Genomic DNA, 13,474 nt, shown 5'->3' with positions numbered 1-13,474 from the left:
AGTCTTACAGGATTCCCACATATTCAGGGACCCCACAGTTTCTCACAAAAAAAAGACTAAAGAAAAAATCCCTTGTGTTTATAGCATGAGAGAGAGAAAAATAACCATTTCAAAATATGCCCAGAGCATTCATCATAATGAAGCCCTACTCTCTAAGGGATAAGACTTAACAAAATCCTTCTATGACATGGAGAAGGGCAATTGTCCAACTCCAGTCCCTTCTAGTCTTCCTGCTTCCCCTGAGGGGAGAAAAAAGAAACACTTATGAAGGTTATAGCCCAAGGACATGAGCCCATAAAAAGACTAAGGTTTAATCATAAGTTTCCTTCCTCCACATCTTACTACAACACCAGCACATCTCCAGTAAAATAGTGGATTTCAGCTGAATGAGCTATAATATACAGATTTCTACTTGAGAAGGAGCTTTTAGGGAAACCCAAACACAACAGGTGAAACAAAATAATGACACTAGAGGAAACAGAAGCCTTTGGCACGTAAAGCTGAACCAAATATTAAACAGTCCAACTCTCAGACATATTAACACTGAAGGTCTATTTACCTGTTCTCTAATACATCATGTCTGGCTGTCAACAAAAATATTACAAGGCATGCTAAAATATAAAAACAAGCAAAAAAACAAACAAACAAAACACAGTCTGAGGAAATAAAGTATTCATCAGAAATGGTCTCAAATATGATACAGATTTTGGAATCATCAGATAGGGAATTTTAAGTCACAGTGATTAATATGTCAAGGGCTCTCATGGAAAAAGTGAAAAACATGCAACACAGATAGCTGATATATACAAAGAGATGGAAATTCTAAGAAAGAATTAAAAGAAATGCTCAAAATCAAAAACACTGCAACATACTGAAGAATGCCCTTAATGGGCTCATTAGTAAACTATACGTGGTGAAAGAAGTAGTCAGTGAGCTTCAAGATATATTAATCGAAGCTTCCCAAACAAAAATAGAACATCAAAGAACCATAAAATATTTTTAATGGAGTAACATATACTATTTGAAATAACAGAAGGGGAATAATTGATCTAATAGATAACTGTTTATATCAAATAAATAATAGTAACAATGCATCAGTGATTATATAATACAGGTAAGTTAAATAATTGGCAGGTATCTGCACTTCATTCCTTTTGATGTCTGAACAATATTTCATTAAATGTATGTACCATAATTTGTCTATCCATTGATTAATTTTTGGGCATTTGAGTTGTTTCTATCTTTTGGCTATTGTGAATAATGCTGCTTTGAATGTACATGCACATGTATTTGTTTGAGCAACTGTTTTCAATTCTTTGGAATACATAACTATATCATGAGGAAAAAAATTTAAATGATCTGTTTTAAGGAACCTTTACTACCCATAATTGACATGATGGGAAAGGAAAGAAAATGGAATCTCATAAAATGCTCAGTCCAAACTAGAGATGGGAGAAAAAGAAACAAAGATTATAAAAACAAAAAAGAAGCGGTGCAGGGAAAAAAAAGGAGCAAAACAGAGGAAACAATTATAAACATGGTACATGTTAATGCAACTCTATCAGCAATCACTTTAAATGTGAATTGTCTCAATACACCTATTAAAAGATAGGGATTGTCAGAATAGCTTAAAAAAAAAGGAATCAAATATAATTTGTCTTTAAATGTACAGTCACAGATTAATAGTACAGGTATGGGATGAAAGTTAATGTTCAATGTTAAACACAGAATCATGATCTGACCCAGCAATTCTACTTTGTCTTGGTCCATTAGGGTAGCTATAACATAATACCATAAACTGAGTGGCATATAAACAACAGAAATTTATTTCAAACATTTCCAGAAGCTAAAAAATCCTAGATTAAGGTACAAACAGATTTAGTGTCTGGAGAGGGCCCACTTTTTGGTTTATAGATGGTTACCTTTATGCTGTGTCCTCACATGGTGCAGGCAACAGGAATCTCTTTAGAACCTCTTTTATAAGTGCACTAATCCCATTCATGAGGGCCCTCATAACCTAATAATCTCCCAAAATAATCTGAATGTCTCACCTCCAAATACCATCACATTAGAGACTGGATTCCCACATATGAATTTTGGGAGGATATGAACATTCAATCTACAGCACATTCCTGAGTATATACCCCAAAGAGTTGAAAACACATAGTCAAACAAATGTGTGTCCATGCATGCATGTTCACAGGAGCAGAATTCACAATAGCCAAAAGGTAGAGACAACCCAAATTGTTCATCAATGGATGAATGGATAAAATGTGGTATATACCATACAATGAAATATTGTTCAGCCATAGCAAAGAATGAGGTACTGAGATACATATGCGACAGTGTGGCAGAACTTCAAAAACATTATGCAACATGAAAGAAGTCAAAAACAAAATGTCATAGATTGTATAATTCCATTCATCCAGAATAGGTAAATCTGTAAAGGCAGAAAATAGATTAAAGATCACCAGGAAATAGAGGGAAAAGATGGTGGTGGAGCAATTGTTTAATAGATATGGTGTTCCTTTGAGGTGATGAAAACATTTTGGAACTAGATGGTAGTGCTTGTGTGACATTGCAAATGGACTAAATGTTACTGAATTGTTCACTTTAAAATGGATAAAGGTATGTTATATGAATGTCACCTAAACTTTTAAAAAGACACATTGAAAAAAAGAAAATATGGGAAAAGGTGTTCCTTGCTATTGCAATTTAAAAGGAAGTTTGAGGAGCTATATCAATTTCAAAGTAGCCATCAGACAAAAGAAATTTCAGGTCAAAGAGGGGCTTTATATAATAAAGCTGTCAATTCTCACAAAAGACTTAACAATCTTTAACACATATGCTCCTAACAACAATGCATCAAAATACATGAAGCAAAAACTAATAAAACTATGAGAAATAGACCACCCCACTATCAAAGTTGGAGACTTCATACCACTATTTTTTAAATTAATATATCCAACAAGCAGAAGTATTTCATATAGGATTGTATGAACAAAAAAAATTATAATATGCATGTAACAGTGTATGGAAGGAAGAAGAAAGGGATCATTTTGGGGCAGTTGGGTGGCTCAGTCGGTTGAGTGTCTAACTATGGCTCAGGTTATGATCTCATGATTCATTGGTTTGAACCCTGCATCAGGCTCTGTGCTGATGGCTCAGAGCCTGGAGCCTGCTTTGGATTATGTGTCTCCCTCTCTTTCTCTGCCCTTCCCCAGCTCATGCTTTCTCTCTCTGTGTCTCTGTGTGTGTGTCTCTCTCTCAAAATAAATAAACATTAAAAAAAAAGAAATTATTTCAAGGCTCTTAATGTCAGTTCTAGCATTTTGGGATTAACATTTAAAGTGTCAAATATATTGGGGCGCCTGGGTGGCTCAGTCAGTTAAGCAACCGACTTTGGCTCAGGTCATGATCTCACAGTCTGTGGGGTCAAGCCCCACACTGGGCTCTGTGCTGACAGCTTGGAGCCTGGGCCTGCTTTGGATTCTGTCCCTCCCTCTCTCTCTTCTCTCCTGCTTGTGCTCTCTCTGTCTACCAAAACTAAATAAACATTTAAATAAAGAAATAAAGTGTCAAATATATCATGATGTAGAGCAGAGATAATAATACCTAAATTAGAAAGAACTCTTTTTATCCTGTCTTGTTTTCAGAGAAAGCTTACACTCCCAGAAGGAAATTATTAATATAACACTTCCAGGTTTCCTTTCCACTCCTTGTTCTCCTCATCAGAGACGAGTGAATTATTAACTTCTAAGCTTGGGAAAGACTTGAGCCAAGACTCTTTATATTCCCAGCAGTCTCCTCCATTCCTATTTGGTCAGTATTGCTCCTTGGATGTAAGACTATGGAGCTGCCTGGTTTGGCAGCTTCCATGCCTGGTTTGGTAGATCTAATTATTTAATAAAAGTATTAGGAAACTCATGGCACTGCAAGCCAATGTCACGAGGCCTGATTCAACTCTACTGACAATAAAACTCATTTCAAGGTCTTTCAGTCTGACAAAAGTGTAGGTATCAATAGGATCAAAAACTCAGACTAAGCAATGATTTGATTTACTGGCCCCTCAAACCTCCAAAAGCTATCCAATAGGGTTGTAAAGAGAATAAAATCAGATAGCATTTATTAAACACCTGTCAAGTATTTGAACTGAAAACTGAAAGAATTATGTGTTGAAGTAAATTTCTGTAACTAAGCCTATCCTGTTGGTCTGGCAATGATATCTCAGTTGCTGGTATTTTCAGCTACCTGGAGTCATCTTTTCAGAAAGCTGAAAATATACTCTTTCACAAACTTTAAGTCATAGATAGAGACTACCCAAACCTTAAATAAATGCCTAGAAAAAAAGTTTTGTCTCGTTTTGTTTTACTTATTGGTAAAAAGGAAGTGTAAAAAATTTCTCCATGTTTAGGTACCTAGCTGGTTCAGTCAATTGAGCATGTGACTCCTAATCTCAGGGTCATGTGTTCAAGCTCCACATTGGGAGTGGAAACTACTTAAAAAAATAAAATATAAAATTGTAGACAAAAATATTTTTAACAAATATCCCCATGCTATTGCTTCTGCCATATTCTATACCATGGTCTCCTCTAAGTTGCTACTTTTTTGGATGAGACACCTTCTGTGTAAAAAATATTTTAAAAGCTTACAGCAAAAAATCCCTACTGTGTTCATTGGCCTCAGAGTGAAAGGTACATTTGAGGAGTAAGACAGCTCTATGGAAATTGTTCACAGTAATAAATGAAAGATATCTATAAAGTTTCAAGAGTTCAATGTTGGCAGTAATATCAAAAGGCTACCAGAGAAACCTGTTTATCAGCAAAGTTTATTAGTCTTACTTTAAGAAAGATCTCTTAAAATACAGAGAAAAATTGAGGGTTGATGAGGGGGGATGAGGAAGAGGGGAAAATGGGTGATGGGCATTGAGAAGGGCACTTGTTGGGATGAGCACTGGCTGTTGTATGTAAGTGATAAATCACGGGAATCTACCCCTAAAACCAAGAGCACATTGTTCACACTGCATGTTAGCCAATTGGCAATAAATTACATTTCAAAAAGAATGCATTTATATGTTACTAGAGTGTCAAGTGTTTTTAATAACTAAGTAGACATAATAAGTTTAAAAAAGAGAGAGAACACTGTACAGTCTTAAAAATGTCTCAAAATGAAGAAACTAGGAAATGGTATACATAGGGTTTTAGGTCATGGGCCATATGATTTTAGGTGGGCTATTCAAACAGGAAAATTCTGGGATTAAATAGAGCTGATGACATAATAGCTTTCGATCAATGAGCACATCCAGGTGAATTTCTTGAGTGTGTCTTGTGAAGTAAATAATTCCACTTCATTAAAATTCTTATCTTTCAGAGGCAAGTATTTCCTGCAAGAAGCAATTAAAATTTATTTTTTCCTGCCTAGTCCCAGTGTTGTTTCACCTAGGGAAAAAAAGTATGCCTGGAGTCACTGTGGTTTAATACATAGATTAACAAAGGACAGTTTCTTTCTCCCCTTCTCTGCAGGTAGGATAGGTAGGTAGGCAGAAGAGGTGGAAACAAACCAATGACAAAATTTTTATGCAAGGTAGCCTTCTCCAAATGGGGCAACTTCATTGGTAATTGCTACCCATTCCAAAGTTCCCCAAGAAGGCATCAAGCTCTCTGCTTATCCTTTTTTTTTTTTTTTTAATGTTTTATTTATTTTTAGGAGAGAGAGAGACAGCGTGAGCAGGGGAGGGTCAGAGAGAGAGGGAGTCACAGGCTGAAACAGGCTCCAGGCTCTGAGCTGGCAGTCAGCACAGAGCCTGACGCGGGGCTCGAACCCACAAACCACGAGATCATGACCTAAGCAAAAGTCGGACGCTTAACCGACTAAGCCACCCAGGCGCCCCTCTCTGCTTATCCTTTGAAAGGCCTGTGGTAGGCTGACTGCTGATACCCAAAATCATCTAGATCCTAACCCCTGCAAATGGTATCTTATATGTGAAAAGAGGTTTTACAGATGTGATTAAATTAGGAATCTTGAGATGGGAAGATCATCCTCTATCATATCCTTGTAAGAGGGAAGCAGAGGGAGACTGACAATGTCATGACTGAAGTAAAGTGTTCTGCTGATGGCTTTGAAGATAGAGGAAAGTCCCATGAGCCAAGGAATGCTGCTCTAGAAGCGGGAAAGGACAAGGAAATGGATTCTCTCCTACAGCCTCTTAAGGGAACACCGTTCTGCAGACACCTTTATTTCTGCCCAGTGAAAATGACTTTGAACTCTGACCTCTAGAATTTTAGAAGAATAAATGTTTGTTACTTTAAACTACTAAGCTTGTGGTAATTTCTTACTACAGCAACAGGAAACTATTACAGAGCCTACTATTGATAACAGGTGAGCTGTAACTATGAAAGACTCACCAATTCAAGCCAATCACCAGGTTTCTCTACCAGCCCAGCTCACTTCCCACCTCCTTCTATCCTCGGTTTAAAATAAGTAAAAACTTCAGAAGATAAATATTTAAAAAATACTTTTAGTAATCTAGCAAGCTCAAAGATTTTTTAAAACAAAATAGTTTGTTAAAACAAAAGAACTCAGGGGTGCTTGGGTAGCTCAGTCGGTGAGTATCTGACTCTTGATTTCAGCTCAGGTCATGATCCCAGGGTCATGGGATTGACTCCAAATTGGGCTCCGCACTGAGCCTGCTTAAATCTCAATCTCTCAATCTCAATCTCTCTCTCTCTCTCTCTCTCTCTCTCCCGTTCTCTCTCTCTCTCTCTCTTTCTCCCTCTCTCCTTTTACCCCTCTCCCCTACTAGTGTGCTCTCTCTCTCTCTAAAAAAAAGAACTCAGGTAATCAATTGACTGGACTTTCTCAAACATACTTTCTTTAACTTTTATCAATACGAATAGCTAATGCCAGAGAATTTCTGGCCTGTTACCTTTGGGAAAATGCAAGCTAATCAACCCAGAAGGCTAATTCCCTCTGTCTACTTTTCCTTTTTTTTTTTTTTTAATTGAAGTATAGTTGACATACAATGTTAAATTAGTTTCAGGTGTACAGCATAACAATTCAACAGTGCTATATGTAATGTTATGCTCATCATAAGTGTAGCTACCATCTGTCACCATACAACATTGATGGTATTCTCTATGTTGTACTTTTTATCCCCATGACTTATTCATTCCATAACTGGAAGTCTGTACCTCCTACTCCTCTTTACCCATTTTTCCCTTTACTTCCCCAGCAACCACCAGTTTGTTCTCTGTATTTGTGGATCTGTTTCTGCTATTCCTTCTGGCTAATTTTAAACTCAGTACCTAACTGGCACATCTGCTTATACAATAAACATTATGCAGGGATTCATTTTTAGAGACAAACAAAACATAAGATTTTTCTCAGAACTTATCCTCTATTATGTCCTATTTTTGCTGTGTTTTCATAGTCCTGGAAGTAACCCCTTTCCTCTCAGAGATCCATTTCAAAGTCATGGAAAAATTAAAAACAAATAAACATCTCTCTCTTGCATTAAGAAAGTTGAGATATTCTCGTTACCTACTTTTGAAAATCGATCTACTTTAACTTACAGTAAAATAAGTTTTAGGCTACATTTATGATGGCAACAACCAAATTTGATGATGTATTGACAAGTCAACTCTCTGGAAATAAAGGAGGAGGAGGAAAGCCTCTGATTTACAGCAATTTCCAATTTCTATTGGAATACTCTTCTCATGGCTAATTTCGAGTTATTCATAGTTGAACACCCAGCTCACAAAATTTCTGAATATTTGTCAGTCAGCCCTTATTGCCAGCCAGTTCTAGCCCACCACTGCAAAATATTAAACAATATGTAATTATTAATGTTACCAATACTGGTCTCTCTCATTTACTTTTTTGGATATCAGAAGACAAAGAATAAAATGAGGAGAAAAATACTGAACTATGAAATGCAGATTTATTATCCTTTTGGTTCAGTGTTTCACAACACAAAGACAGAAGGATAGGGCAAAAACAACATATCAGATTAAGTCCCTGAAAAAAACTCAAGAATGATAGAACAACTTTAATTATCCTAATTAGACTAATCTCTGTCTATGATCCAAGAACCTAATGCATCGCCTACCCTAACGAGAAATTAAAGAACTAGAAGAGAGAATGAAACATAAATAATTGAGAAGAGCTGATGAAGTTGAGTGCTAATTCATCAGAGAGAGTAGATAGAGTCTTCTTAGGGCATATCAAGAAGGAACTTAGATGGAACAAACTGGTGTTTAAACTACTTCACTTTTTGAACTAAGAGTTTCTAGTTCTCCCTGAAGTTATTATAAGAAACCTATAGCTATCTGGGACCAAATCAAATCTCTGTCCTCCAAGGATGGTAATTAAGAGAACATCTTCAGATTGCAAGGGGCAGCTAAATCTTATAGTCTTTAATCTTATCTAGGGACAAGATTGTTACCTCTAGTATTCATATTTCTATGCATGGATTGACTTGACCCTTCCCTTAAACATGAATAGCATAGTTAGAAGAGCTTTTGCATTTATTTAAACCAGACTTTATGATTCAGGCTAAAGGAGATGATTCCAGAAAGGCAAATATAATATTAACTGATCTGACAACAAGATGGTATATCTCCTAGGGGTCCACTTAGCCACTGTCATGAGGACCAGCTCCCAATAATCTCCACTTGGTAGAGACCATCTCTCTATTACCACCAGAGGTTATTCTTGAACATAGCATAAATCCTTAGAATCCGAATCCAAGAAAAGAAAGCATTCTATCTCTCCTCTGCTTGAGACTCAACTTCCGAAACCCCATTTTCTATCTTAGGATTTACCTCTTTATAAGATGATGAACATCAGCAATACCTCTTTACTTCTGGCTAGCTTTCTTTTATCCACAGGGGTATAGCTCAGACTTGGTTTCTACCAGAACTACACACACATCAAAAAGCTGTAAGATATCACTTTACTGTGCATTCAATGAGTGTATGAATGATTTTGAGATCTTCTTTGTCCCTTCTTTCTGGAGATTTCTGCCCTAGTTCTGGACCATCTCCAAATGTTTTAAAACACATTTGTTTAGTGAGTTCTCTAAGAAGCCTTTCTTATCGGGCCAACCATTTGGGAAAAATAATATACCTTGATCACATTATTATGGGAATGGGATCTTGCCAGTTGCACTGGGTGCCTTTGGTTTAATTCAGAAAATTAAAACTCTAATAGTAGTATTGGAAGCCAGAAACAGAGTGGGCAGAGGGCTTCTGTAAAGACTCATAGAAGGCTCTCCACTGTGAGAGAGAAAATGACCTGGAAACTGGCATAGGGATTAGAGATTCCTAACCCTTAAAAAAAATTATAAGCTCTAGGAGACTGTCTTCTCCTAAAGTAATACTAAGTAAATGAGTTTGATCCTTTGTTTCTCTGATTCCTTATGGAAAGTAAAATATCAATTCTGACTTCAACTGAAGGAACAACAACAGAATTATACCACAGAGAAATTTACATAAGGACCATAAGGAAAACTTAAATCTCTTCAAAGCTAAAGGTAAAAGGTAGTGCCAGGGCCAAAGACGATAACTAAGATATAAGCTCAGGAACTCCAATTGTAAGTTAAGGGGTGGGATATGACTATCCCAATACAGACACCATTTCTTAGGTGTGCCTTGTAGGCCAGGCTGGATAAATAGTTCACCTTACCAATATGAAGCTGCTCAGAATCTCAGGAGCCACAGCCAAAGCTACTATGCTTATGGAATATTTAAGTCCTCACTGCCTACAGTCTAAAAGCTACAAGAGCAGTTGGCTTCACTCACTGCCAATTTGCATGGAATTCTACCCCTCTGCTGTTGCAAAAGAAGCTGTGTTCATTATCAGTATCTGGGTTAGAAATCAAATAAAATAAGGCCACAATCCAAAAGAGAAAGCATTGTGTGTTTAGATGTTGTTGCAATATGGCGACATGCAGTACTCGACAAACTCTTAGTGAGAGCATTGGTAGAAAATCTGGATGATCTCACTATTATTTAAAACCAACATCCATTCTTCTACAGATACCTAAAACCTGTTTTTTAATCATTAAAATCTCCTTCAGACATAAAATGCATTAATACAATTAATACATCTAGTATTGTACTGATCCCATAGTATGTGTTGACTGAAAGGCATCACCTCTTATGCAAACTTTGAGGGCAGATGGTGGGATGTCTTGATATAAATGATGTGCCGAGCCTAAACTTTTCAGATAAAGTTCATTTTACTCTAAGTTTCCTACAGGAAAGTTACAGGCAAAAATATCTCAGCAGAATTGAGCAGTGACACACTTGCATTTCTTAATGGCAGTTCTAGAACATTAGGTACGTAGTTTCATCCTCATTATTAGTAACCTCCTATAATCTTTCATCTGCCTAAGAAACCCACATTAGCGTGATGGCTGAATAATGTAATAGTAAATCCTTTTGGCCAGTGAAACTCTTTCTCACTGCTTTTAAATGCTCATTTCACACTCTATAGTTTAAAACCAAAAGTAAGGTTTGATTTGAATGCTTTTTTAACAGAAAGCTCTGTTGAGTGTGTGTAGATGTATGTACACGTCTACATGTGTGGATGTATTCATCCATGTGTTTTAGATGGATATACATAAATAATTAGGTCTGAGAGAGAAAGACAGAGAGAGGCAGACAATTATTTATCAGAGCAACCTCACAAGGTTATCTGGTCTACAATCATGCCTTTGAATAGGTTATATATTCAGATATTATCATCTGTTTTTCTAGTTGAAACAGCTAAAATTTATAGATTTTAACTGCCCACAGTAAAAATGATAGTAGAAAGTAGTAGAATAACAATAGAAACCCAGATCATCTGCTTCTTGACAGAATTTGTTTACATTATTAATATATTTCATTCTCTGTATTTTAAAATATTTTTAATCTTAAATATTTTCTATGTAAAAAAAGTTCCAAAAATAGCAGAGATTTCCCATATACACTTACTCAGCTTTTCCAATGTTAACATCTTGCATAGTCATCATACAATGATCAAAACCAACAAATTAACATTAGAACAATACTATGAAATAAATTACAGACATCACCAGCTTTATACTAATCTCTTTTTCTTTTTCCAAGATCCAACCCAAATTTCCACACTGCATTTGATTTTCATGTTTCCTGGGTCTTTCTAATCTAATTGAAAAAACCAAATTACTTAGTACAGGAAATTTGATATTTTGAAAGCAATAATTATTCAACATAGAGCCCAAAAATGAGCTAAGTATTAATTAGGGACAATATCTTGGAGCCTTCATATTCATTTTAATTTTATACTTCATAACGGTCATTACACATTTTTCTTTCTATATTCTAAAGAAGAAATATCTGAAATTTATGTATCCCTTTTCCTTCCATAATTTTCCCATTTTTACATGGCAAATTTATGATTCAGTAATTATTATTTTTTTAATGTTTATTTATTTTGAGAGAGAGCATGGAGGAGGAGTAGAGAGAGAGGAAGAGAGAAAATCCCTAAGCAGGCTCCTCGCTTAGCACAGAGCCCAATGTGGGGCTCAATCTCAAAATGGTGCAATCACGACCTGAGCTGAGATCAAGAGTCAGACACATAATTGGCTGAGCCACCCAGATGCCCCTGTGGTTCCGTCTTTACGTCAAAAGCAGCATCAGAATGGACAAATTAGCAAGGAAGAAAAAGCTGATCATTTGTGAAACTGAAAGCAATAATGTCTACTTCTCAGGGTTGCTGCAAAAACTGAATGTAAAGCTCCCAGCCCAGTATTTAGAATATGATCATGTACCCCAGTGGGACATTGGCAATGTTTGGAGACACTTTTACCATTACAGTTGTAAGGAGGTGCTACTGGCATCTAGTGGATAAAGAGGAAAGATGATGCTTGCATGTCCCAATGCACAGGCCAATTCCCCAGAACAAAGAATTGCCTAGCCCCAAATTTTGACAGTGCTAAGATTAAAAAGCTGAGTTTCAATGATGACATCAGTTATTCTGCTTCCCGCCGCCCTGGGACGCAATTAAACTGAAGTTAACGGAGAAACAAAAAATACTTCCCAAATTCAGCCCTTGCAAACATAAACTAACCAAAGGTTTATCTTTACATTTAAAAGTGAAGTAAATAAAGGAAACCCAAACTAAAACATGGATACTCTGGAAACTAAGATCTTAATCCATCTTGTTCTGCTTTATTGTCTTCCTCCCCTGGTTTGCCTGATCTTAGACCACTACCAAAAGAGGGAGTGCATGAAAACTAGGCATGCCAACCTTTCCTTAAATTAAGGGAAGGGTAAGTAAAATGTTTGCTTATTCTCTCAATTAACTGTTTCAGAGAGATGACAATAAAGGTTGGCCAAAACTTTCCTACTCCTATCATACATTTCATTTAAGATATCTCATGGGCACCTGGGTGGCTCAGTTGGTTAAGTGACCTTACTTCAGCTCAGTCATGATCTCATGGTCCATGAGTTTGAACCCCGCATCAGGCTCTGTGCTGACAGCTCAGAGCCTGGAACTGCTTCAGATTCTGTCTTCTTCTCTCTCTGCCCCTCCCCCACTTGTGCTTTTTATCTCTCAAAACTACATAAACATTAAAAAAAAGAAAAAGAAATCTCAGTACTATTATTACTTTTCTCAGCTACCTTTCTCCAGGAATATGACATGTTTGGAGCACAACTCATCTTTTTGCTTGTTAGAAAGCCACATCGTTTTCAACTCTCTGGAAAAAAAATGAACAAACAACAAATTTGGTAATCAGAAAGAAACGGCAGTTTCCTTGGATTTAACAAAAGTCAAAGATGAAATATTTTCTATTATTATTTTTCTGTATAAAAGAACATCACAGGAAGTGATCATAAAAGAATGAATTTACCTTATTCTTACTGTGGAATCATGTGGCAGCCCAAACACTGCAGTGAATATTAAATCTGAAGAGTTAGGCTGTAACTGGGATGCTGGGTCCCTTAAAATAACTTACAGATATAAAGATATAAAGGTGATCCAAGATGGCAGTGGAGGAAGACCCTGAACCCACCTCCTCCCACAGACACACTGAATCTACAGGTACAGAGGGAATACTTTCCTCTGAAAAGACCTGAATACTAGCTGAACAGCTCCTCCCAAACAAACAATTAAAAGGTCACATTGAGAGGGATAGAAAAGGCAGAGACAAGGTCTTGCAAAAACCCTGCCCCCAGTGTAGCAATCCACAATCAGGAGGGATCACACAAACCTGGAGCTTCTCCCTGAGGAGTGAGGGATTCACACCCCACATGAGGCAGCCCAAACTTTGAGACTTGGAGAGAGTCTCAAGACCCTCATATGACCTTGAAAAACAATGGGACTTACATCAAGGAGAACCAAAGGGCTGCAGGGAACTGAGATTCTTTTTTTTTTTTAATAGTTTATTGTCAAGTTGGTTTCCATATAACACCCAGTGCTCATCCCCACAAGTGTCCTCCTCCAT

At 36.8% G+C, this 13,474-nt stretch overlaps 1 long non-coding RNA gene across 1 annotated transcript in view; it reads right to left on the bottom strand.

Annotated features, from left to right (window-relative positions):
* Positions 1-13,474, bottom strand: part of LOC120225663 — an 82,274-nt gene that overhangs the window by 36,407 nt on the left and 32,393 nt on the right. Inside the window, exon 3 of the long non-coding RNA XR_005526852.1 lies at positions 12,651-12,727. This is a non-coding gene — a long non-coding RNA (uncharacterized LOC120225663). The remainder of the gene's footprint in view (positions 1-12,650; positions 12,728-13,474) is intronic.

The sequence above is a fragment of the Hyaena hyaena genome, unplaced genomic scaffold (assembly GCF_003009895.1).
Source record: "Hyaena hyaena isolate Hyena2069 unplaced genomic scaffold, ASM300989v1 scaffold_1470, whole genome shotgun sequence".
Taxonomy (NCBI): Eukaryota; Metazoa; Chordata; class Mammalia; order Carnivora; family Hyaenidae; genus Hyaena; species Hyaena hyaena.
This window is presented reverse-complemented; position numbering and strand designations above follow the sequence as displayed.